The following is a 27,438-nucleotide window of genomic DNA, read 5'->3' on the forward strand; positions in this document are numbered from 1 at the left end:
ACTGCACGATCTGCACGCGTGATACCTACAGAGAGGCTCGCGCAAAACGCAAGACAAAAATTCACAGGGTCTCTTGTGCACTCACTTAAGACGACTGGAAGGCGAAAGCTATGTTTTTTTTTTTTCTCAGTCGATGTACTGTTCCTGCCCGGCCACCCTCCGAAAACTATCTGCACCTAATGTGGTTTTGCATTGCCTCCAGGATCGGAGGTGCCTCACCTGGTTTTGCAGGGCCTCCGTGATGGGCCCACCGGTGGCCAAGCCAAGATGGATGTGATGACGTCATCATGTGGCGTCATGTGAAGTGACGCCACATGATCAATAAATACTATGAATAAATACGTCACCATACATTTTGGTCGATCGGGGATGTCATGATGACGTCATATGGTGGCGTCATCACGTGATGAGGATTTTTTGCATTACTCGTGTGGACGCCGACGGGAGACGCTGGTCAATTTTCGCATTTGATGAGGCATCTAAGGCTGTCGCCTTGATAATAAAAAGAAACAGATAAGTGATTGCCCCTTGCATGGAGAGTAATCGTTGAGTTACGCCTGGCGTGTCCAAGAAAGGATTACGCGACTGCGGCCACGCCCAGCCGATTGGGTACACCCCCGTAGGCCGGCGCATCATCTTCACGCCGTGCCAGAGAGGATATTGCACTGCGTGGTAGCAACCAATGGAACGTCTGAAGAATGTACCGTATGCATTCGTATTCAGGCCGTCGTCTAACTCATAGACCGACACTTGGAATTCGGAAAGTTAGGAAACAGCGACAGGGGGAGACAATTGTTTGAGCGACGAATGGACATAATTTGCCACGAATCGTTAACGTTGCACAGCATATTATATCCGATGCCCAGCCCTTCAAAACAGCGACGGGTTTTACAGCCACTATTCAGTTACCTGTCTGAAATTGGCCTCGTCGGAAAGCTTTAAATATTGTCTATTTCATATAGAAAACCTGACATCCTAGTTGTAAATACTTGTATCAGGTTCACTTGCACATTTCATATTTGTTTACATTCTTTCTTTTTATTATAATTTTTCCCTCTTCTGGAATCTTAATCTCATTCTCCATCTCTAATCAAAGTAGCATGCCAGCGGTTATACAGACGCTGGCAACAATGTTTTTCCAATCAAGAGCATCTCTCTGTCTGCAAAAAAAAAAAATCGGCAGTCAACTGTGTGACTTGATTACATAATCGAATGACGACAATGTTGACGTCACATGATGCCCTCTCATAATGACGTCATCGTGGCGTCACAGGTCACCAAAACTGATGATGTCATGGCACGGCGTCACATGATGACGTCATCACACGACATCGTTACTTGGTCAAAGGTGGGCGTATTACAGAGGCAGTGCAAAACCACCTGAGTTGCAGAAACTTGCAATGCCTCCGATCCTGGAGTCAGTGCCAAACAACGTTGGGTGCACAACGCTTTAGCAGGTTGGGGAAGGATCCCAATCGACTCACTAGAAAAAAAAGTATGGCTTTCGCCATCGAGTCGTCTTAGGCGAGTGCGTAAGGGAACGTGTGAAATTTTTTTTTTATCTGGTGGCAGTGTGTGGAAGTTGTGCAGCCGAGCAGCATTCTCAAATCTAATCGGAACACCGGTATTTGTGCATTGTCCGCTATATAAATAGCAGGGAGAGTAAGTATTGTATAGTGAGCTTTTACACATCGCTGCACTAAATCGGCAGAAACAGCCGAAGGGTCAAGTTCTTCTTCCTCCTTCAGCCCTCTTCACCATTAGGTGCCTGGACCATTTCTCGGAATTCATTGCCACACTGTATCAAGTCTGTGCATTCTTTTACCATCGGAGCTGTTTACGCCAGGCATTGTTCCGTGATGGGTGAACAGAAATTATCACCATCATGAACCGGGACGCGCTCCCTTCGACCTCTTCTTCCTCTTCGTCCTCTTCGCTTCCAGAACACGTGTGCCGATTTGTCCGGCGTGAGATGCATTAACTCTGGTGGGCGAGAGAACGAGTGCAGACAGAGAGAAATAAAGAGAGAGAAAGTAATAGAAACAGAGCAATTCTTGGCAAAAAAAAAATCCTTGGCGAGGCGGGATTCGAACCCAAGTACCCACACTTCGAAGGCCAGCATCATAACCACTCAGCTATCCAGACATTTTTTTTTCTTTCTTTCATGCTATTTATTCAACATAGGATAGCATTTGAAAGCAATTCAATACAGACAAAGAACTAATATGTTGATTATGCTCTTATCGCAACACAATGTCGAACAGACGGCACTACAGAATTCGCAATCACCTCTATAGCGAATACATCAAGTAACTGATTTTCCAATTGTATGCTAGAACAGCGGTAAGGATAAGCACCTCACCAATGCCGTATACCATTCTGGTTGATATTCCATTTGCTCGTAGACATCTCTTAGCTGAGTGACCAGCCTAATGAAGTGGGCTGTTGAGGAAACTATCGGCTCAGCGTCAACATGCGCGTCTTCCACAGGCTATGCATTCTAATGAGAAGAAACATGTCGAATGGTATGTCATTACAACTCGCTGGCAAGAGATATCGCACGGAATGGGAATTTAGCACACAGTCTTTTTGAAGAGTTCGTTGGAGCACATCCCAAAATAAGATTGCATCTCCTGCAGCCTATAAAACAATGTTCAATTGTTTCTGGCACATCACACAGATGACAATCTACGGACGACACAAAAATGTCTCTTGAACGGAGCCAAGTCTTCACAGGCAAGGTCTCTGAATGTAATTTAAAAAAGAACGTTTACTTTGCTAGCGTGTCTGGATAGCCGATGGAGCCGAGTTGATAGCCGCTGACACCATCGGCTATCCAGACACGCTAGCAAAGTATACCATAGCCTTGTATAGTATAGTATAGCAAGGAGGTCGGGAAAGGAAGTGAGGAAGGAGGAGAGAGAGAGTAAAGCATTGCATATAAAATATGGGAAAGAGAGAAATAGAGATCAAGAAAGACACAAAGAGAAAGAAAGAAAGTGAGAGAATGAACGAAAAAAGAGAAAAAGATAGAAAGAAAGAGGAAGCGCGCGTGAAATAGAGATATGTGGAGAAAGAATTAGAAACAGAGAAGAAACAAAGGAGGCCGCTCAGCTTCGCTGTTCCTTCAGACTTGGCACCACTTGTGCCAAGCTCCCTAAATTTTACCTTTGAATTTTCAGCTTAGAATCCGTCCCTACAGTCTATTACAATAAGTGATTAGAGACTAGGCGCCCATTGTCACAGACTGCAAGGAGACTGTCTTTTACTCGTAACAAGAATGTAAAAAATAGCGACACGCATTGCTAGTTACAGAAACATACAATAAGCGGGAAATAAAAAAAAGAATGCGAACACGAAACATGTAAAGCTAAAGAAAAGGTTACATACGAAACTACAGACAACTTGAGTTAACAAAATAATAGTATTAAAGTTAATCAAACCGCAAATATTTTTAGTAGATACTTAAATGAGCAGAAGGTATATGACGTAATGGCACACAATGCATTGTTCCAAAGTTTAAGTACGGCTAGGAGACCCTCATCTTTCCGTAACCCGTGTGGCGTAAAGGTTAACAGAAAGTGGCCGAAATATCTACATCGGTCCACATTCGAACTACGGTAAAGCACGTGGAACACATCTGCATATAACAGTGGCCTCCGCGATTAGCTCAGGCAAAGCGCGTGGTGCGTTGCCGGAGCTAATCGCGGAGGCCACAATGGCACTAGCGCGCAGTGTTAAGTGTTAATCTCGCTCTTAAGTTCAAGCAAATGAATACAAGTGGCAATTAGGCTAGGTTAAGCATAGGGGCCGTTAATTGTTGTCTTCAGCTGCAGTGTAGTAACAATAACCTAAATTGAAATTAGACAAAGTGGACGAAAAATCGCCATTTTCGCCGGTGGAATGTGAAGGTTGTCGGTTCAGATTCCACAACCTTCAAATGAACGAGAACCTTCACATTCGAAGGTTGTGGTTCGTTTCAATTTAAATACACTACAGTTAAAGGCAACGATTACTGGCCCGTACGCTTTCCCAAATTGTCTGTTGAGTTCATTTGGTTGTGTCCAACAAAGAAACGAGCCCCTCGGAAAACATTCTCATTCTTGAGTTAAGCTCAGTTATACAACCTCCTTGGTTTTCCTTCTATTGGCTTCCTCGGCAAAAGAAGAACATAACTGTTCGAGAGTAGACGGCGAGACATATGGCTATTACGCGAGCCTATACGGTATTCCACAACGTCCGTATGGGTGTATAACCTGCGAATGCTGGAACAATCTGGGCTCTCCTGCCACGGCGGAACCACATTAGGTAAAGGGTTCGAAGACCACTGCGTGAAATGCGCTGGCACGTCCGAACCGTCTACGCCACTCCCATCCAGCATATTTCTTTTGGGCCGGCGGTGGGGTGGTGGTGGTGAGGGGGAGGTTATACACAATCGGTCCTTGCTCAATTCCGTATTAACTACGCGCCTAATGCCCTCATCTCACCACGAATGAGTTCGCCGAAGAGAAACAAACGAGAAAAAATTTCAGTAAAGCTTCTTTTGGGTCTAGTTGGTTCATAATCCTAGAAGTACATTTACAGCGCAAACCCAAAGACATACCACAAATAAAGAAACGACACACACAAGCGCTGACTATCGACTGACTTTATTTCGGCAATTGTCAATGCATTTATACCTCCAAGGCAGCCTTACCACACATGCGCCACGCAAATCGACATAAAAACAAAAGTGAAACAGTGGGAACAATGAAACTGTGTATTACATACGCGATGAAATGAAATCAAACCCAGATGAGTGCAGGGACAGAGGCGTGTCGCTTATACAAATGTGAGCCCTTTTTCTGATATGATAGACTTCGAAAGCAAGCTGCGCATGCTCATTGTGGCTCCTGCCAAGGATCGACGTCCCTTCAAGTTGTGCCTCACAATTGCAGCAAGCGTTAATATGAGCCACACACTGCAGTGGCTGAAACGCTAATTCAGAAAAGGAAATCCACTGAGAGGGCGGACTCCGTACAGGATAAAGTGAGGCCTGTGGTGGTCCCGTGTATGCATCCGATCACCCATCAGCTCAAGAAAGTGGCAGGCAGACATGATGTCACTATGGCGCTGTCTGCCCCGAACAAGCTTTCCAAGCTATGCTCCCGCACCTGCGGTATGAGCAGAGGAGGGTGCCAAATCCGTCTCGGTGTGACCCACATCCCGTGTGCCGTCGGCGTGGTTTATGCCATTCCGCTCTCGTGTGGTAAGGCCTATGTCGGTCAAACTGGAAGATGCGCCAACGAGCGGCTCAGGGAACACGCACAAAAGATTAACAAGAATGCAGATAAAGGACCCCATCTTGTGGCTCATATTAACGCTTGCTGCAATTGAAGGGATTGAAAGTTGAAGGGACGTCGATCCTTGGCAGGAGCCACAATGAGCATGCGCAGCTTGCTTTAGAAGCCTACTATATCAGAAAAAGGGCTCATCTTTGTATAAGCGACAGGTCTCTGTCCCTGCACTCATCTGGGTTTGATTTCATTTCATCGCGTATGTAATACACAGTTTCATTGTTTCCACTGTTTCACTTTTGTTTTTATGTTTATTGCGTGGCGCATGTGCGGTAAGGCTGCCTTGGAGGTATCAATGCATTGAGAATCGCCGAAATAAAGTCAGTCGATAGTCAGCGCTTGTGTGTGTCGTTTCTTTCTTTGTGGTGCGTCTTTGGGCTGTAAATATACTTCTAGGAGAAAAAATTCCCGCAGATTTAATCACTTCCTTCGTGTGTAAACTTATTCGGTGGCCCTGTGAGTGGACTTTGCAATTTTCAGTGTTGTTACGTGGCTGGGCGTTATGTGTAGTGTTATTTAGAGCATATACGGTGTCCGTCTGACTCAATTTTACGTTAACTACAGTGTTACGTGACTGGACTTTATATAAAAAAAACAGTGAAAGGGCAGCTTATTTAGTTTCACGAATATTTCATTAATGAATGACCTCACATAGGGGCGTGAACAATGAGTTACTATTGACAACATGACAATAGTTAGTCACATGTTGTTGGATAAACTGACAATTTGTTAGCACAAACTACAGAACAGAGAGAGAGGTAATGACGAGCTCATTGGCACTAGGTGTCACTTCGATTCAAAGGGGATGCTCCCTAATATCCATCCATCCATATTACTTCAGTTCCGAGGTAGCATTGCGTAGCAGCGGTAAATTCTCTTCCGGCGTACCACTCCCTCTTACCGTCGTTATACGTAATTTGCCAAACACGACACAATGCGACAGTGGGCTGAGTGTCGCCAAAGCGACAAACCGGCGAAAACGTCCTTAGGTCACTACCGGGCAACGTCCCAAATAGAACACTCGGGTGAGGTTCTACAACGAACGAAAAAAATATATATAAAAGAAACATTCTCCCTGGGGTCGAGGGCCCTCTGTCTTAATAATGGTATGGCAAACAATCGAGTAAAGCGTCACCGAAGGCTCCACGCCACTAACAGCTGGGCCGACGCACCCGACCCTGTCATCTTTCCCCGGCTCCCATCCCAAGATGGACGGTCGGGACTGCTGACAAGAACGAAAGACAGAATTGCAACGACAAACATTAAAAGCATGGAGTGTCAAAGAATGGCTCGGCTACCGACTGCTTGCCCACCCATCTGCACCATGGTTGAGACCCTTCTGCGAAGAAGGGCAGAGACCATTTAATCGGGGAACCCTCCCCCAAGCATGCGCGGGGTCTACTGGTTCTCGCTTTTTGCCGTTCCCGGCGATGCTTCGCGTGAGGAGCACGGGGGGTGTGGCGTGTGATAAAGTAAGTGTCCGTCCCAAATGCCCGTGAGAATTACGGGACCAGAGAAATATAGAAAAGGAAAACTAAATAAGACCCCGGGCCATCGGCCACGACTTCTGTCGATGAACTGTCTGCCCGTGGTGTGAAGAAGGAAGCCGTTACCCATTGGACTTGGAGGAACGTCATCATCTTCCTCCTCTGTATTTCTTTTTTTCTCTTTTTGTCACGCCAGCTCTAGATTACATCTGCGAACATAACGGCTCAATCAATTGAGCACATGCCATTGGCCGGCGATTAGTGGAGGCTTTCGGGGGACTTGCTGGTTTTCCGGGCCCGGTCTCCGTCGGGAGCATCTGCGAAGACGAAGTTATCCCTCGTAGGACTGTTTCTTGAACAAAACCGATTTGGCGTCGCGTTTATAGACATTTTTCCGTGTTACTTCTTATTTTGGTCCCCGACTGCGTTATTTCTTTTACTTTCCTAGTTTCTTTCCTTTTTTTTTCCTCCTATTTTCCTTTCCTCTATGCTCCCCTTTCCCGATGGAGCAGGCAGGAGTTGTGCCCCTTTAGGTGGCAGTTGTCAGCCCGTTCCCTCCCTATTTCCACTGTGCCTTCGTGTTTTTTTTTTGTGTGTGTATCCAAACTAAATAATAATGACGATTTGCTCTTGAGGGTTCCTTACTGACGTTGGTGTTAGAGAGGCCAGCCACTAGGGTTCGTTGACGCGGTGGACCGCGGTCATCTTTCACCGCAGTGTTTAGCCGTCAGCTGGGACCGATGGGCACAAGCCACAAAGTGGGGTTAAGTGCGGACTCTATTCGAGAAGTGAGAACATAGTGATGAAGTCTGGCTGCTGAGAACGCGATCGCTTTGTAGGCGCTGTAGCATGTTGTATGACATGCGCTTTATTGTGAAGACTACATTGTTGAAATAAAGGATTCATTCATTCATTCATGCATTCATTTATTTATTCTGTAGTTCTTACGGTCGATCATTTGTTCATCGAAACGACCACTTTGCTGGATACGCCGTTCCTTCTAAACCAAGAGTTCCGCCACTTTTATCTTCCTTATTCTTCATCTTTTCATCTCCCTACTGAGATCTACACTTCAAGTGCGAAGTCATCGTGGTGGTCCGCAAGGTAATCACAACGAAAATTGGCCGGAAATTTCGCGCATTTTAAATTAAGTAGCAGCGGTGAACATGAATGCTGCTATAACGCACAGGTTTATACACCCCCCGCGCTCCTCCCCGCCCACCAATCATTATTGCACACCATCCCGCAGCCCCACTTCTCTTAAAGATAGGCGTTTAGACCTCCCCCCTTTCGCGCGTCATCAAAGCAGCCTCAATGATCTCGCGCGAGCCCCGATCCTTTTGATTGCCGACGACCTTGGTAGGATTGCGTGCAGCTTCCCTAAGAGTGGCCCCCTTTGGATGACGTCCGCAGCAGCTCTAGCTACGCTGCACACATTTACTGAGGTCTGCTGACGCGTAACATGTTCCAGGAGCGTGAACGACAAGAAAATAAACAAATATGATAACCGTACAGCCCGACACAGATGGAGCCCGTTGTCGCGCAATACTTAAAAGGCGTCCGGCCCTTTTTGCGACTGAAGAGCGATCAGAAGGACATGGTGGTCGCGTTCACGTGTTTGCAGCGGACTGCGGCGGCTCGCTCAAACTATACAGAAAGGCGAAAGAAGAAACGAGAGGCTTGGCGTATGCAAACGAGGAAGTCGAATCTGGGTCGCAGCCAGGCAGTCGCCTTGTGTTGGCATAGTGATAGTTTGTCAGTTTCACACCATCCATCCGTCCGTCCATATCGAATTAACGAGGCTTCAGTCGTCCTCACACTCTGTTTGTCACTAGCCCACTAGCAGCTTATATGTGAATGCATATAATACGTGAATGTATGTTATATCTTTATTTGAGAATGTATAGGTAAAGATTCTGTTTTACTGGCACACAATTACAGGTATTAGCCAATGATGATGATGACGATTATGTTTCCTCTCACATGGCTCGTACGCACACTGGGGGATCGACCAAGAAATGTTCATATGAAACTTTAAATAACGGGAGTATTAAGCAATCTTTCGAAGTATTAGGCAATGATTAAACAGAAAAGGAAAGCAACTAGAGGTTCGCTTCGTTCTCAAACCTATGAGCGCCAATAATCTAGGCCTCGCGGTTAGTTGGATCTCAGAAACAACACCGGCTGTACCGTCAAGGTCCCTACAGCTCTCCGCGCATGCGCGTTATTCTAATGGGGCGCCGCCACCTCGAGACGTTAAGGGCCATAACTGCTCGTCCGGCGGACGATCGAGGTTGCGAAAACAGTCGCTCCTCGCTGCGGGGTTTGTTGATAAACACGGCTCACGCAGCTAGTGGAGCGAATCAAAAGGATGAGAAAAAAAAGATGGATGCCTGAAAAAAGAGTGAGGGAGATGGACTGTCAGGGAAGGAGAGATCTTCTCGCTACTGCCCCACTTCCTGTACGGCCTTCTTTATGCTATAAATGCGTAGGCGAATTGTGGATGTGCTGCACTTAGACAGAACTAAGCACTTGAGCACAGGGAGAAAAACTTCCTGAAAAGGAAGGCTCCGCCGCTCTCCTTTCTCGAGAGAGGGTCGCCATCTGCGTTCGTCTCAAGGACGTGTTTGCGCTTGGAAAGACGAGGTGCTTTGGAGATGGTTTCTCGTTACCATTGAAAATCTCGCAAAGCGAACGTGTTTTCGCGTCGTCCCGGAAGCGATTGCATCTTGGAAAACGTGGAAAGTCCATCCTTGTGTTCATAATTTTTTTTTTTCAGTCACTAGCAGTTATCTTTTCTCGTCGGGACCATCCATACAAAGTCAAACGCATAAACTGCCAGCCTTCCAACTGTTCATTTACTTCTCACCACGCACAAGAACTGATTGGAACGTCTTGCTATCACACAGTGCCACTGAACCCGACCTGACCATGTTTGCAAGGCTAATTCACTCACTGCTAACTACATAATGTTATTATTGTTAATTTTTAATACTTTGCATTGATTTTGTGGCGATCTTTTCTGTTTTTTACGAGCTTATGCGCACAGGTAGTTTTGTCTTATGTTCTTTTCTGTTCGTTTATGCAATTACTGTTCGTATACTTATTTTGTACATTCTCTACAGTTAACATTGTATTGTGTCCGTTTTTTGCTCATGATGTGCAATCGGTGACCACTGCTAATGGGCCACTCACCCTCCCCGCGCCCCCGTAATATCCGCGTAATGAGTGAGGGCCTTTGGGGGTGTTTGAATAGTAATAATAATAATTACTACAACTAGTAGTAGTAGTAGTAGTAGTAGTAGTAGTAGTAGTAGTGGTGGTGGTAGCGGTAGTGGTAGTAGTAATATTATTGAGTGGCATTTAGGATAAATACGGAAAAATTTATTGCATGTAACTTAGTTGCGATCCAACGAAGGCTTAAGCATAAGAACACAGTGTTACGCGATTGCTTTTTTTTTTTTCGTGGCGAAGTGTATGCCACAGCTGTCGACGATTTCCTTGTGGCTTTGGAAGGAGTGGCTTTACGGACGCTTACAATGCGCAGTCGGCCACGAAATAATAGACCCTGTTGCATTCCTTGGTTTAAGACTGTTTCGCGCGTCGCCAAATCGGATCTCAGAGGCCACGTTGAAGGAAGCTCGTGGTTGAGATATTTTCCGCCAGGTGCCGCAACGATCCCAGTTGCTAACAGGAAAAAAATCGTGCTCTTTAAGCGAACTCGTTCAATTAAATTTCATTTATTGTCCTGACAGTTAATTGGCCCTTAAGTAAACTTATGCTTCAATATCATATGCAACCAATATAACTCTTAGCTTAAACCAGAACCACTAATTTCGTACCAGTGTTATATTTTAAAACAAATTTTCTGAATATTCGGAAAACCAGAAGTAAGGGCTCGACCGGAAGTGCTTGCAAAATAAACAAGAATAACTCGTTGCTCGTTCCGTTAAAAAAAGAAATCATGCCGTGGAACAACTCCACGCTTCGCTGTAAAACACACAATTCAACCTCGATTACATCGCCGGTGCATTGGGGGGAAGTGAAACGGACGGAAGGCCGACCGACTCCTCGCCTGTCCCACGCCGGTAGATTCGTTTCACGACCCCGTTACCCCTTTGTACGCAGAGAGTTTAGCAGATGCCAATCTCGCGGTGGGCGTCACCCAGACGTGGCAAACAGACATCTCAATCTCTCGCACGGAGTGGAAACACACCAAACTATTGACAGCCATAGGCGTCAGCAGGATATGGTCTAGGGGGAGAGGGGGCAAACCAATGTTGCCGTGGGGGTGGGGGGAGGGGGCCTCACAACGCCCCTCCTTCAACTTACCGACTCCCATGGTGACAGCTAGCTCGCTCACTCTCTTTATTTACCACTAAAACGGCACCGGCCACACACCCCTACATCAAAACCTTTAACCGAGTGAACCCGCTGCTTATTCAATCTTTCGACCCAGCTGGTTCTCACGCCTCTGCGCCACCAAAACAGCTTTCGAGGCCACGTCACAGACTCAAACATGTTGTCACGTTAACCGAAAGCATTGAAAGGAAATTCGGATGTGCGGTTGTGCTACATTCGAACCCCTCAATAACGAAATCGCCGGGGAAGCGATTTTTGTTGGTTCTCGTGAGAATTCAGTTGTCGCGAAAATATAAAGATACGCACACCAATTAGTTCGCACAACCAAAATTTATTTAAAGAAGTCTGTGATCTAGCTCTGTTTTACGTTGCTTTGAAGGAGATTGACGGCTCGAGCCTCGCAGCTTAATAGGCTTTGCATAGCTTCGTCGTCGTCGTTGGCGCCGAGGAAAGTGCGAATGATGTCAAAAGCGTCAAGAACTTCGCGCGAACTTACTTGCCTTTCTTGCAGTATCCACTTTTTTTCTGCCTTTCGCAGCTTCGGTGATGATCCTAGTCCGTGACGTCACGTGCGGAGATTTCGGCGCGAAACTTAAAAATGAAACTTTGACCTGGATATTCTCCTCCATAAATAAACCTACGATGATGAAATTGAGGTCATTAGAGTTTTCAGAGTACAGTTTATCAATCTAAACCAATTCATTGTTTCACTTTGGTGTCCCTTTAAACTATGACACGATCGCAAGACGCACCGTATAGTGTAGTGGTCTCCGGATTCACTTTGACCACCTGCAGGGTTCTTTAGCGTACACGAATGCTTTCGTATTTCGCGCCCGCAGACGCCGCCGCGGCAATCGAACCCGCGCCCTCCGGCTCAGCAAGCCTGACACCTCAGGCTATGTACCACGGCGGCAGGGGCGTAGAAGGGGGAAAATTTCTCGTTTTGCATGTGTACATATATACACGCACACATACAAACACACGCGCGATCTACATAAAGTACTGTTGAACCCCCCCCCCCCCCCCCCCCCCGAAAAAAAGTTCCGGCTACGTTACTGCACGGTGTGTTAAAACGTGGTCCACGCCGGACTTGTTCGCACCTTAGCTCTGCGCTAGCGCCGCCTCTCACGGCCATTTAATTTCACGGCCGCGAGTCATCTTCGCTCGTTCCCTTGATTGCTCGCTCGCGTGGTAGTATCAAGTGCGTGCGTGTAATCACAGAGAACCACTTAACCGATCATTACGCAATTCTGCGGTCACTCGGTCAGAGCACATATAGGGCCGCACCATGGGAGAAGAGGAAAGGGAGGGAGGGAGAGAGAGAGAGATACACATTATTAAAATAAGTAGGAACCTCAAGCGGCAAGAGATACAGGTGGTTTAGTAGTATCGGTGGAAAATTACGCCGCTTTTCTTCTCTCTATTCGTTGTTGACGTTGTTTTCGTGGCGTGCACCGTTGCATCGTGATCGACGCCGTATATTAACGCGGGCCCATTGGTGAGTCGTCGGACGTGTGCGTGCGCGATGCACCGCATATACTCGCGTAAGAGCCGCACTGCGAACTTGCCCCGCGAGAATTTTAGAAAGTTAGACGATCAAGGATGATTACAGCGGCATTAATACTATAGTCGAAAAAGATCTCAACCAACCTGGCCGCGTCCCCGTGCGAGGACCTCGTTAACCTCGTTAAAACTGCGAAAAAAAAAAAAAGGTTACACGGTCTCTGATGCATTTGCCTAATACTACCAGAAGGCGAAAGCCATCTTTCCAGTCTATTGAAAGAAACTTTGGCCAAGACTGATGAGTCATTCGAGACAAATGTCTCGAGACGACTCGGGACATTCACCTATGAGTCGAATTAGGCGAATACAAAATGGTCCCTTATGCAATCGGCTAAGACGACTCGAAGTCGAAAGCAATCTTCTTAGCCGACTGTATTGAAACCCCGTCCCCGAAAGCTTCCTGCACCCAACGTGGTTTTGCACTGCCTCCGGGATCGGGGCCATGGAAAGCTTTCTGCACCTCACATGGTTTTGCGGAGCCTCCGGGATCGACCCACCTTTGAACAAGCGACGTTGTCACGCGACGTCACCATCATGTGATGTCACATTATAGTGACGTCATGACGAAGTCACAGATGTTGGTGACCTATGACGCCATAATGACGTGGTGGCGGAGACGTCATAATGTAGTGACGTAACGCTATGACGTCACAGAGTAACATCACCATTTTTCTGCACCATTTTCACCATCACCATTTTCTGCATGACTCGTGTTGACGCCGGCGGACACTTTTCGCGCTTGACGTGGCATCTAAGGCTTCCGCGTTAACCGATGCTGCCCTTAGACGAATCCATACGGTACGTAGGCGTCCAGGAGTGCGTTGTATATACATATAGCGCACATGCTGAAGAGACAGGCGTTAAACGCGTTGTGAGCGATGAACGCGAATCGTACATCTATATGATCGTGAACGGCACGTCTTCTCATGCAACGTAAACATCTATATAGGAAGAGAGTAGAGGATAGACGGAGATTGGTTTAATAAGGCTGTGAGATGAGCGCCGTATCTGCATAAAATGATATACCTCGATAAATGCGGGAACGTGAGTATGATTGGGATAACGGCCAGCCTCGGTTTGAGGGGGTCTGCGAATCACGCTGCGGCGATTTAGGCTAATCTGCAGTCAAACAAGAGGGACGAGTGAAGAGCTATTTGCAGCAAGTCGCCAGGGCTCCCATACGCAAGAACGGTCACTGGGGGAGGAGGAAGGGAAATTGATATTGATTACCCACGCAATTTCGTGCACGAAGTCTACCATGTACTCCGCACCGTGGAAAAGATGGCACAATTCCGCAGACGTCTTCATGCAGCTTTTGTAGATAAGCTGCGTGCGGAGGTGTATACATAGCTCCCATGTGTCTTTAACCCTTACCTACAAATGCTCAAGTTTCTGGTTGTTGCAATTTTTGCGTGGGACACTTAACCCCCTGTTTTTTTGTTTTTTTTTTTCAGTGCGTCGTTTGAACTTACCTCCTCGGTCCACTCGTACGAGGCGAGGACCCCTTGCTTAGATGCCTGATGCCTGGAGCTGTTGTCATTACGCAGAAATTCAACGTGCCCCGGATTCCGTTCTCTCTGAATGATGAGGTAAGGACCTAGTGAGGAAAAAAAGAAGGAAGCAGAAGCCGTTTTTATAAAAAGATGCGAAAAAGTTCAACCCTTGCCTATATAGAGGACTATTCCTTCGGTTGGGAACTCAAGTGTGGTGTTTAGTACAGCAGAAAAATAAAAAATGTAGCGGAAACTACCATTATCAACATATGCGTACTCTGTGACAGGCTCCATAACAAAAGCTTTGTGGGACGTAGCGATACGCTGCTCCTCCGTTTAACAAGTTATACCTAGCAGCACCACTCGAAGGCACACGAACCACATTGAAGACAGCTTTGTACCGCAACGTTGAAACAGCTCGTCTAATTCTCTCCGCACTGGTGCTGCATAATCTACATGCCTTCAAGTGTGTAACACGTTGTTCTTGGGCCATCAGAATGTCATCTATAAAGCTGCAAGTTTTAGAAATACCAGTCAAACCAATTATTCAGCCGTATTGTCGAATCATAGATGAAAACGTCATCGTGTATGAAGAGTATTAATATATACTTCGTTGCTCCTATGTCAGACGCTGGCCAGGAACAGAAGAAGCGTATCATCCCGAAAAACGTATTATGCAGAATCGCCTCAACGAGATTCCCCTGTACACAGGTGCACTGTCATAACATCCCTGTCGAAATGCGGCCCCCGTGACAGGGGATCGAACCCGCGCCCTAGTTGCCGCTTAGCGTGATCGTTAGTTTTAGACTTCCGAACACGCCTGTGGAAATCAGTCACTTGACTTTGGGATCATCGTCTGCATACTACTAACAATGAACCTATATGTATCTTGAACAAATGATAAACTGAAACTGAAAAAAAAATTGTCGCCGTATACAGCGCATTCATCAATACGCAAGCGCACGCTGTTAATCCTTAAGACACGGTTTACCAGACGTCTACAGAACGTCCGTTCGCAGGCGTTCCGTAGACGTCGTGGCTAAAACGTCTGTAGGCTGTAAATAAAAAGTCCGAGTACGTCGTTTCCGTGATAGCGGTGGTTCAGGACGTTTCAACTGTCGCGGCATCGTATCTCTTATCTGTATCGCTGCTCGTGCGTTCACACTGCCACAGGTCAAGTAAAGACTGTCAGCACACGCGTTCCGTACTCACAGGTCCTTATAGCGCTTTTTGCCTCCTGCTATACATACATCCGCTAACGCCTGTTTACGCAAGCGCTCGCGACTTTTCTGTGCTAGCAGGTCCTCGCGCGAAAGTGGAACGCTGCTGTCCCTCTCAAAGCTATCGCTTTCGCGGCGGACCGTAATCGCGAACAAGCGCGCAGCGAACCGCCTTCTTTGAGTCCAATCGCCGGAACCGCTTATCTCAGTTTCCAAACGGGAGAGCTCGCGAGGTTCTCATGAATATCTTCGGCGCGGCTCACTGGAGAACTGATTTACCGCGTGCGGCTGCCCGCAGGCCACGTGACAGCCATCACGTGAGAGCTTCTGTGATAACGTCCTGGCCTGGCCTCTAGACCTGTACTGTTTCCTGTGTTGTTCGAAGCCGTCTCAATTGCTTCCTGCGCTTTCTTTTTCAGCGCATGTCTAGCGACGTCAAAACGTGCAGAGTGTCGCATAGAGGGCTCCACTGTCGTGTATGGGGGCATAGTTTGAGCGACATGATATTTCTCACAGCATATGTACGAGATAAGAAAAACTGTGGCATTGCCTCGCCTTTATCCTGGACACGTGATAACGATTGGGGCAATGTTTCGACTACTGCTACTCAAGGTCAACTACCACTACTATTACTACTGCTACTGCTACTACTAGTACTGGTGAACGTATATGTATCACCATAGCTCATCAAACAGTCTGTTGAAAGAAAGCGCATCGTCTTGTCTTCACTTATCCCAAAGGAATCTCAATTATGCAAAAGTGTTTGACGTCACGGCAGTGAGCGAACGTAAATGGGTGGCGCATTCACGCAAATCATCCTTGGGTGGGGACAGAAATAGCTGTGGGCGGAGCTAACATTAATCCTTATGTTGCGGCAAGCTATAGACACATTGTCTTCTATGTCGAAGACTATATTCCAGATATACCAACGTGGAGCTGACCTAGTCGTCGGAACGATCGGCTCTACCTTCGTGTATCAGAGAATTATGCACGCACGTTTTCTTGCGGTGCCGCGGCGTGGATAAAGGGTAATGACACAAAGGACGCGTAAAGACTACAGCGCAGGCACGAAGAGAACCGAAGGGACGCTGAAGCAAATTGAACTCACGAAGTACAGTAACGACGACTGGCACAGACGTGGGTGGCCCGAAACGTGCGCTGAATTCAAAGCCATGGACGTTACCACCATCCCCCCTCGCCCCCACTTAGAAAACAAATAACATAGCTCTTTCCAAAAGCCTATTTCGAAGGCAAGAACAGCCTTACAAGTGAAGATATTACACCCGGTTTTGAGGTACTGTATGATACAATCAGCGATGGCCATAAAGAGTTGAATAGTCGAGAGGCATGAGAACGGGGCTACGAAACAGAATGATTGCAGGGGCGTGTTGTTTCAAATTGATTTCGAAGCGTACTCGACGGTAAGTGCGTCTCGCTTTGTGAGGCTAAACGAGAAAAAAAGCAAAAGAAAAGAAAGGAGAAGCGTACAAATCGAACCACACCCAACGGAGATGTAACAAAGTGAATGCAGATAAGGTCCTTTATCACGGAACGGGATTTATCACGGATACGCGGGGTTTATAGAAGGGTTGGCGTAATGGTTCGCAAATGGCTATGAATGTTGCTCTCTCTGGGCTAAACAGCGCAGGACGTGCTCGCAATACAAGAGCAGGAACGCCGGAAAAATCGACTCGCGAAGTACGTAATTTTCCGACGCATGCATGGATGACTAGTAGCTGGTTGCGGAACCCTTCACGCCCTTTACGCGTTGTTATATTAAGGCGAAGGCCTTAGATGCCTCAGCAAACGCGAAAACTGACCGTCGGCGTGAACGCAAGTGATTCAGAAAGCCGTCATCATATGATGACGTCACAGATCGCCAGAATTTGTGACGTCTCCGTGACGTCACATAACGTGCCGGCCCATGATGACGTCATCACATGACATCGTCGCTTGGTCAAAGGTGTGCCGATCACGGAGGCTCGCAATGCCTCCGATCCTGGAGGCAGTGCAGAACCAGGTCAGTTCCAGAAAGCTTTCGGAGGTGGGCGGGGGAGTATCAATTCATCGGCTGAGAAGAAAAAGAAGATGGCCTTCACCTTCGAGTCGTCTTAGGCAAATGCATGTTTTATAAGTGTGTCCGAAAATGAGGGTACATCGATCACAGGCAGCTGCTCACAAATTCAGCTCTTTAGTCGAACTGTCTGTCAATCATGAGGCTATGCCATCGCTGTGGCACCGTGATTACGGTGCTAGGCGGTTGTTGACCGGAACTTAGACGCGGGTTCGATCTTCACCACGGCGGTCCCGCTTCGATGAATGCGAAACGTTAGAGTACCGCGTACTGTGCGATAACAGTGCACGTTAATGAAGCCCAGGTAGTGGAAAGTATCCGCAGCCCTACCGAAATTTACCGCACTTGCCACACGGTAAACCGGGGCAGCCAAAATATTCTATTTGGAAGACTACGGGGTTCGATATTAATTGGGTCCTCCCAATGAAACGTTAGCGTGTCAGCACACACCTTTTTAAACTCTATGCCGCGGTAATACAACTTCAAAGCAAACGTATGCAGCTACTGACGCGTTGCACCTAAACAGCCATAGTTTATAACCCAAAGATCGTTGTACAGTCACTTATGCAAGCGCCGCGCGCTGCGGGTGTGATTCCGAGAAGACGGCCCTATATACAAGACAGGTCATTTTGTACGCCCCCTAGTGATAACACATGTCTGCGCAAGCGGGGAGAGAGCGACAGCCGCGGCTGCTCGTTTATGATCCGCATGGATGAGGCAAAAAAAGAAGCAGTAAATGTTAACAAAGAAGAAGGAGAACATAAAACGAGCTGTCGTTCCTTGTGGCGAAATCAGCAACGCAAATCGCGGCATGAGCGCACCCGCGTAGCGGACCGCCTCCACGATTACCGGAATAGAAAACAAATAAAGCTCTTGGGAAAGGAGGTTTCAGAGACGCTTACAATCTACGCTGCGCAGCTTCCTAGATTGGGGAGGCATGGCTTCACCGTGACTCAGTAATTCTGTGCAGTCCTGTGTGAGCTGTACGCGCGCCGGTGCCGAACGCTCCTGGAGGAGGGTAAACGCTCCGCTGTGCGACGGCCTTGTTTTGAAGCTCAAAGAAGTATAGCAACGTGTTGCTTTGGACTGTATTATACCGATGTAACAGCGCGAAGTCTAGCGCTGTACTTCGTCTTCGTCTCGTTTCGTGCTCTCCGCTCAGTATAATGAACAAACTATACTTGCCCGATCTAATAGGTTTTTAGGACGTCTACCGGAGTAAATGCTGTTATACTGGGCCCCAAAACGACCTCTGAAAATACAACTAACGAACGCCGTACTCTCTCCTGGCGTTTCCGGTGCATTCGGCACAATTCATGACGCCAGCAGTCTGTTCATGTGACGTCATCAGGAAATAAGCTTTCGATTGGTCCACATACGAGGGATACCAGTTGTTAATTGTCTCCTACCCTGCTTTGTCATGCAGTTCCACGACCGTTCTGCCTTGTCTAGCATGACTATCGTGCGCGATCAACTGATTTGACTTCGTTTTGTGCGTGTTCGATTGCGCAAGGAGATATAGCAGCGTGTAGCCGAAAGACGCGAATTCCTTATAGGCTCAACGCGTACTGCTGACATTGTCCACGCGTTTTCTGAATAAATAGGTGGCCCTTCCCGACAGGCGCTATCTCCCGTGTTTGAACTCGGAGTAGGTGCCCTTCAAAATATCTGCCATTGTTAGCGTCAAGTTTCATCAGTGGCGCGTAATGCTTAGTTGAAAAACTATCAAGCTCAACAATGGAAGCAAGAGACGTTATCAAAACGATGCTGACTGACGTCACTGCTTTGGTGCTGTAATAATAATTGTTGGGGCGTTATGTCCCAAATCCACGATATGATTATGAACGTTCATCGCAGCGCCTTCCCTCCCTACTAAGTCAATGTATGGGGCAGACTGCGCCCCCCCCCCCCTAAGTGAAGTCACTAGGGGGGGGGGGAGCGGACGCCCCCCTAGCCGAGAACAAAGAAACGTGTCCATAATTGTGACCATCGCCCGGTAACACGGTATTCCGTAAACCCCTTTGCGTATACCGAAATACGGATAGGCTAGAAATCTCTATTATGCGTTCCAGCAACTGCACTTACCTCAGACGTCGCGTAGCTTTGAACAGGCAGGCCTGCACGGAACTTCTGAAGACAGGGCATCATGCACCGCACACGCACGCGGAATTAGCAAGCGGTCTGCCGCATCCGAATGGAACTGTCACATACCTTCTGACGCAAGGCTGTGTTGCTCATAGCGGGTCTTACTTCGCGCATGCGCTGGTGCAAGCTTATGGTGCGCGAATGTTGCTGATGGTATCGATTCCAAGCCCCTACTAAATTAAAAGAAAAATCGAGTATTTGGGGAGCATTCCTGCCACACAGTTATAATGGTCATGTGCCTGGCGTACTTTCGTTGCGTTATCACCGCAGTCCCGGTCACGAAAGGCGTGCGCGCTATCAGCGTAACATAGCATTCTTGATAGGAAAGTGGCGAGAGTCGTGTTTTCAAGAAAGGAAACGCGAGTAAGCCAGATGACGATATAGTTGCGTGGCAGAAATACATCCCAAATAGTCGATTTTTTCTTAGAGTGTACAGCTACCTATTTGAGTGCCCCCCAGCTGGCGTTCATCATATCACTTTCCTTGAAGGCGCCCTAAAGCATTTCGAGTTCAAAGACGAGAGAGTGGTTTCTTTCTCGCCTTCACATACCCTTCCTACATGCGATATCACCTCCTCGCGACTTATTCGTTCCTAAAACACGTGGACAATGTCAGCTCTGAGCGTTGAGTCTACCGGGATTTCACGCTTTTCGGCTAGACGCTATCATCCCCGCTTGGGCAGTCGAAAACACACAGAACGAAGTGAAATCAGTCAATTGCGCATGATAGTCATGCGAGACAAGACACAACGGGCATACGACTGCATGGCAGACCAGGATAGGAGACAATTCACAACTGATACCCTTGGTATATGGACCAATTGAGAGCTTATTTTCCTCACGACGTCGCGATTTGTGCCGAGAAGATGGCAAACGCGAGGAGAGAATAACGCGCTCGTTCCTTGTATCTTCAGAGGCTCTTGGGGGCCCTTTAATACCTGTGTCACACGGGCACTTTTGAAGGGTCATCGAGTCGATGGCCATCGAAACGCCACAGCTCTATCAGCTCGATAGAGTTGCCGCGCTCCTACGCGGCAGTTTTGAATGGCCGTTGAGTGGTCGAGGCGTTAATGTGTACCGCTGTGGATCTTTATTTTCGTATTCATGTCATAGACAGTTAAATAATATAAATTCCCTTAAAAACACAAATATGTCTGTTGCTTTATTCAAACGTTTTAATAAACTGTTTACGCGTAGTTACGAATAGATATCTTGAGTTTAAGTTGCTCAGCTGTGAAACTGCGGCGGTTTAGACACGGCAAGACACGGCACGTCGCTGTTGTCGAGAGTATCGGCAGTTCGCACATTTGAAGTGGCAAGAATACTTCATGAAATAATTTATAACGCTCACATATGCTGCTTCTAAGGCACACTGGTTAGATTTCTTTTTTCTATTCGTCAGTACGAGCACTACTGTGAACGAGAAGGCACTTTCGCGCTGTTTCCGCTTCCGTTGCTCAATGGCCATCGAAGTTTCGATGGAGTTGTGCGGTGCTCCGTTGACTCGGTGGGGTTCTCCGTTGAGTCAATAGTAATTGACTAGATGGTCTTCGAAACGTCCCGTGTAGCAGCTCGTGTTTGACCACTGAGTCAATAGACGATCGGTTGGAAGGCCTTTCAAGCGCCCGTGTGACACGGGTATAAGACCTGCATGTACCACGGCAGTTAGATACATAATCTTCCTACGACGAAATATATATCGCGACAGTTGAGAGTATATATTGGCTATGTTAGGCAGTTCCGCGTGCCTAAGACGCACGCGGGTGACTTACCTCACACTTTCCGGAACTCGCCGACAGGCATCAGAAACGTGTACACAACGCAGACGCCTTGGGTCGCCTATTTCTTCCCCACAACACGGAAGCGCTGTTTAGGAACCGATGCTGAGGTTGCGTGAAGAAACTCCCGCAGATGATAAATAAACTGACTTCAGGAAACACTTCTGGGCCTACAAGAAAGAAAGAAAAATTTCGCCACCCCTGTCGGCGGGTTCTGGAAAGTTGTGAGCTATCTCGCGCGCATGCGTGCTCAGTCTCAGGCACGCGGATCTGCCGACCATGACTAATCCTTACAATCTTCAACTGTCGGGATATATATTTCGCGCAAAAGGCCCCCTAAACAACCTCAAAAAAAGAAATACGAAAGAACGAGCGCGTTATTCTCTCCTATAGCGTTTCCCGTCTTTACGTCACAGTTCATGACGCCAGCAGTCTGTTCACGTGACGTCATGAGAAAATAAGCTCTCCACTGGTGTATATATATATATATATATATATATATATATATATATATATATATATATATATATATATATATATATATATATATATATATATATATAATGTCAGTTGTGTATTGTCTCCTATCCTGCTTTGCCATGCAGTCGCACGCCTTGTTCTTCCTTGTCTCGCACGACTATCGTGCGAGGTCAACTGATTTCACTTCGTTTTGTGCGTCTTCGAATTCACAAGCGGTGATATCGTGTAGCGAAAAGGCGCGAAATCCCGATAGGCGCAACGCTTGCTGCTCACATTGTATACACGTGTTTTAAGAAGAAATAAGTGCAGAGGAGGAGATAGCGCATGTAGGTAGTGTACAGTGAAGGCTAGAAACAAACCACTATCTCGTCTTTGAACTCGGAGTGGTTTAGGGGCCTCCTTAAGAGAGGGAGAACACGGTACGTCGGAGTGTTGGTCATGACTGATAGCGCTCGCGAAGCGGGCGAAAGCTGCGACGGATGACGAGGCCAAGTGAGCGTGTCGCCTCTGAGAAAGAAAGGGGTCAAGTTTGTTTTTTCTTGCTTCCTTCCTTCGCACTCGTGTCAGTGCTTACGTCTATTTAAATACCGCTCTTTCTTGTTGTTTGTTCCTTGCTCTCAGCTCCTACGGCGTTTATAAAGCCCGACCTCGACCCGCATGCGGCACGCGGGCACAAACACCCCTTCTCCGTAGCTCACTCGAGTCAAAAAAGGCACGAGTGACAGGGTCGAGTCTTGACGGATTACGGGCTACAAGTGGCCCGCAGGAATGCGACCGGAATCTGCATATCCCGAGGACTCGCGCGTATACAGCGACGAATGATGAGTCAGACGTATACGCGTTGCGAGGTGGCTAATCAAAGCTTCCCGCTTATAACGGACTCCTCCGTATTTACATCAGAAAGCGCTCAGGCGTAATTAAGCATTATAATCAGCCACAGCATCAACAAAGCGTGCAGCTGCGTAGGTGCGCGTGTTGCCTTACGGACGCGTAGTGGGCCCTTCGCTGATTCGCAGAATGATGAACTATGGCGTAGTCGGCGCTTCGCAAACTTAATTGCAGTACGCATTTATTATATAACGACCAATGTTGCGCGCGCAGATGTTCCTTTCCTCGCGCCACCGTTGAGGTGCTCACCGAGAAACGAAGTCAGGCTAGCGAATGAAAAGGCGACACGAACGGCGCCCAATTACGCTATCGCGTTCTACACTTGAAGGCGAAGTCCAAGCGTCCTTTAGGCTTTTCTTTCTTTTTTTTTTAAACGCGGAAGTGTTGTATGTCGCGCTCCACCAAGACTTCACAGACGTATTTCCGTCACGGAAATACGTCAACGAAATACAGATGACACAGAAAAACGAGAAGAAAAAGCAAGTAAAGCTGCCATGGGGGCTAGTTGGTAGGACGCGCATCACCCTGTGTGTCTATTTCTTTCCTTTTGTCCTTTCGTCCAGCGAATAAGCCATGTAGAAGAAAAAGCTTCGTTGACCTGGATGACCTGGGAGTCGAATCGACAATCTCTACCCACGACGATAGGTTCCGGACGCTCTAACCAGTGAGCTACCGACCCACGTGCTTAAAGGCTCACAAACGCGCCTTATATCTCTCTCACCTTCTCCTTCTCATGGCGCTATTGGTTTGCATGGGCGGTGTCGCCATCCAGGAGTAGTGAAGTGAAGTAATACATCATGATACTAACGAGCGTCGACAGGGAGCGCTTCGGTAGTGTCAGCGCAGCGGAGTTTGACTCCCCGACTTCCCCCTCCCCATTTCGTTCCAATAAAGTTTATCGCCCCTTGACACTCGTCATAAGGGCTTTGTGGTAGAATCAATATTTCGGGACAAGTCACGCCGTGAAAGTGCCGCTGGTTCGCCAAGAAATGCTTCGCATTTAACAAACGCTAGCGGCATAGCTTGCGGTAATAGCAGACTGATTGATATCTGTGCATTTCTTTCTGCCATCTCTCACACTCGCCTGTAGTAAAAGACGGCTATGAACCGTAAGCGCTTATACACAAAGCTGCTTATACCATGAATCACGGTCTGCTTTCCGTCCGCTTTCATCTCGCGATAGCAAACGTACCCACGCAATATGCAGGCACACGCTGTTTGCGACACATCTGCAACCTACAGGCCAGTGACCGCAACGGGAGCGACCTTGATACAAGGGCTACGATACCATCAATCAACTCTTCGCTGTATTAATGTATGCGTGCGCCGGTTGATTCGTGTTCTCGCACGCTTCTTTCTTCTTCTTTCTCATCTTTTATCAGTACATGTACCGAGCACTTCGCCAGCGTATATATGCTCTTGCAACCGTTTCGCTACAGCGCCCGGCGCCATCAAAATGCGCACGATAATATATAGCATTGGTTTGCGTTATTTTCCAACGCCTTCCACCTGCGCCTCAACATGCACGTCCGTTCTTCCAGTTCGGTCCTCGATCGCAACCTCGTTAAGCGGTGACAACGGCGGTATTACTTCAGTTCGCGGTGGATAATATTGCAGCTGCCTCAGATGTTTCGTGTCGTTGTTCTGTAAGCAGGCCCGTAAGGAGAAAATTGCGATCTTGTCTCTTGTGGTTCGGTCAGTGCAAGCATAAAACACAGGGTGTTTCAAGAAATGTGTCCGAAAAGCCTAAAAAATAAGGAAAAGGAGTTTTCACGCTACCTTCATAATTGCTTTTTCTGCGGCAGCAGGCAGCTTAAGATGAGTGGAGGCATCAGTTAGGACAGGAATTAAAGAAAGTAAGTTAATAAACTTTTTAATTAGTGAAGACAGGCGGTAAGGTCAAATGGAATAATTGCAGCCCTTCCTGCGAATAGCTTGTTGCCGCTTTCAGATTTCGCAAAAGCAGCCGCTGGCTATTATTACCCGGTAATGGAATCTCACAAATTTCGCCGATGAAACCGAAACCGAAACTCGGAAGATGCCACGTTCTTCTGAGACGGCCAGAATGAGTGAGCGTTATTGTACCAATCATTGATCGACTTCGCTTCGAGGTATTTCGGGTTCCGTTTGCGATTAGAGCCCGTATGGTGCACGCACGTTAACAAATGCAGAACTAACAAGACTGCAATCGCCGTCGTGAACAGTGACGTCATTCTGGTCGTCAGCTAGTAGCGCTCATCGGAGCTTCGGTTTCAGTTTCGCCGGTGAACTTGGTTGTATTTCATTGTTCCGCAATAATTACCAGACGTCAATTTTTTCAAAATCTCAAAGTGGCAATGGCCTTTTCGCAGGAAGGACGGCAATTCTCCCATTTGACCCGACCGCCTGCGTCCGGTAATTAAAGCATTAATTAATTTATTTTTATTACTGTCGTAATTGCTCTGTCTAGTCATCTTAAGATGTCTCCCACTACAGAAAAAGTTATTCGGAAGACAGCAAGCAAATGTACATTTCCCTTATTTTTGATGATTTTCGGACACATTTCTTGAAACACCCTGTATACGGTGACGTTCCTCGTCCCGTTTGTTGCATGCCCCTGCATATACCACAGAACGAAAATGTTAAAAAATCCGCACGTTCTCTTAAGAAAAAACCAAAATTATTGCTTTTTTTCATTATTCTAAGTGCTGAAAGTGGTCGCAGAAATCCAACTCGTTATCTTTAAGTTGAATAGGCATTTGCTTGGCATAAGTTGTCCCATAAACTGGTAGTTGCTACCACAGTACACGGCTTTTGCAAGGCACCGCGTACCCAGCAAGTGTACCCATAGTTGCCAAGATCATTCCCGCACCGACATTTCCGGTTCTTCGAAACTTCGCCAAGCTGTGCGAGCATCCACGACAAATTGGGGCAAGTTGGCCACGTTGGTAAAGATGCACGGGGCTTAAAAATGAGTAGCGCGTAAGAAAACGGAGGCAAAAGGAACACACGTAGAAAGGACAAGCGCTAACTTCAAACCACGTTTATTTCGGAACGCGCATGAATATATACGTAATGACTCCAATCACAAATATCTCGCGCATCACGCGCACACAACGACACTGCACGCTACACTATCAAGAAATATCAAGCGACACTATCGAGCAAGATTAATGACAGTCAACAGGCAATCAAGCCAAGGAAAATATAGCGGACGTTATTAATGCGAAAGCCTTAGATGCCTCATCAAGCGCGAAAATTAACCGGCGTCCCGCGTCGCCGCGAGTGATGCAAAATATATTTCATAGCGTGATGACGTCACCACGTGACGTCATAATGGCGTCACAGATGGCGAAAATTTGTGACGTAACGTGACATGGTGACGTCAATACATGACATCGTAGCTTGGTTAAAAGTGGGCCGATCAAACAGGCAGTGAAAAATTCGGCAGATCCCACCTACCGTGGGAGTCGATGTTATGCGAAGCATGCGGCGGGTAGGTGACTGTGGCGTAACTTTTTTTACTGAGCGACACGTTACAAAATGACGCTAAAGATTTGTATAAATTTTATACGCACACATATATATGTTGAAGAGCCGCATATGTGTTATATAACCAGTTGTTTACGGTTGGGTAACGCTGCCAATGGTAACGAGGGTATTACCAACACCAGAAGCGGTAAGCTGATATGTAGTGCTTATACGTGTCCCGAGAACACACGCATGTTTCACGAACCCGTGTGCATGTGTGCAAGACGTTCTTGACAGTTCTTGAACAACGGCATCATCACCGTGATCAGTGAGCACCAGCAGCTGGTCATGACTTGTTATAGGATCCGGTCGTGATCGTGGTGACGAGGGGTCCATGTGTAGTGAAGTATGTGGTATAGTAGAGCTGTTGGAATTCGTGGATGCCTCGGTCATTTCGTCGACAAATTGTCTGTCGACAGAGCCGGCGACATGTCGGAACCTTAAGCCACCTTTCGCGTTGGTGATGTATAGGCCGTCGAGGCTGGTAGGCCTGGATAGTGATACGTAGACCAACATCAGTGGATGGTGTTTGTCCTATTCGTAGACTACCTGGGCATATGTAGCCTACGTAGCCTAGTCTACAAATGGCTGTCAATCAATCTGACATCATCCTCGGTCAGCATGAGGCCATCGCCCAGCCTCGTAAGAAATGAAGAGGACACTGCGTCGTTCTGGTGGACGAAGTGCACTTTACGATGCGGTGATGTGGATATCATATGTAACTTTCGTTAATGTATTCCTCCGGGGTCGAGCAATGCTTCAATATAGCTTGTTGAATCATAGGAATACAAACGTAATGTTTATTAGACTGCTATAAAAGCGGAGCCAACACTGGAACTACAGACGTCAATCTGATATGACGCCTGTATCGTAGGAGTACACATCGTAGGAGTATGATGTAGTGTTTATTGCTTTTTTGTAAAATTAGATAGCCAGCACCACAACCACAATTGACGTTGCACCGATATTACGTCTGCGTAGGCTGTGCTTCCAAACCAATTTATAGACCTGGCGTGGCTCAGTGGTAGAATACCTGATTGCCACGCAGAATACTTGGGTTCGATTCCTGCTGGGATCCTAATTCTCATTCTTTCCATTCGTTG

General features: G+C 47.2%; 1 long non-coding RNA gene across 1 annotated transcript; it reads right to left on the minus strand.

The window, feature by feature from the left end:
- Positions 1-6,501: 6,501 nt before the first annotated feature.
- On the minus strand, positions 6,502-21,675 carry LOC125760407 (uncharacterized). Its single transcript, XR_007417982.1, has 3 exons — positions 21,452-21,675; positions 14,221-14,345; positions 6,502-7,140 (listed from the first exon to the last, which is right to left on the minus strand). It is a non-coding gene; the product is annotated as an uncharacterized LOC125760407 (long non-coding RNA).
- Between the last annotated feature and the right edge of the window lie 5,763 nt (positions 21,676-27,438).

Source organism: Rhipicephalus sanguineus, chromosome 11 (assembly GCF_013339695.2).
Source record: "Rhipicephalus sanguineus isolate Rsan-2018 chromosome 11, BIME_Rsan_1.4, whole genome shotgun sequence".
Lineage (NCBI taxonomy): Eukaryota > Metazoa > Arthropoda > Arachnida > Ixodida > Ixodidae > Rhipicephalus > Rhipicephalus sanguineus.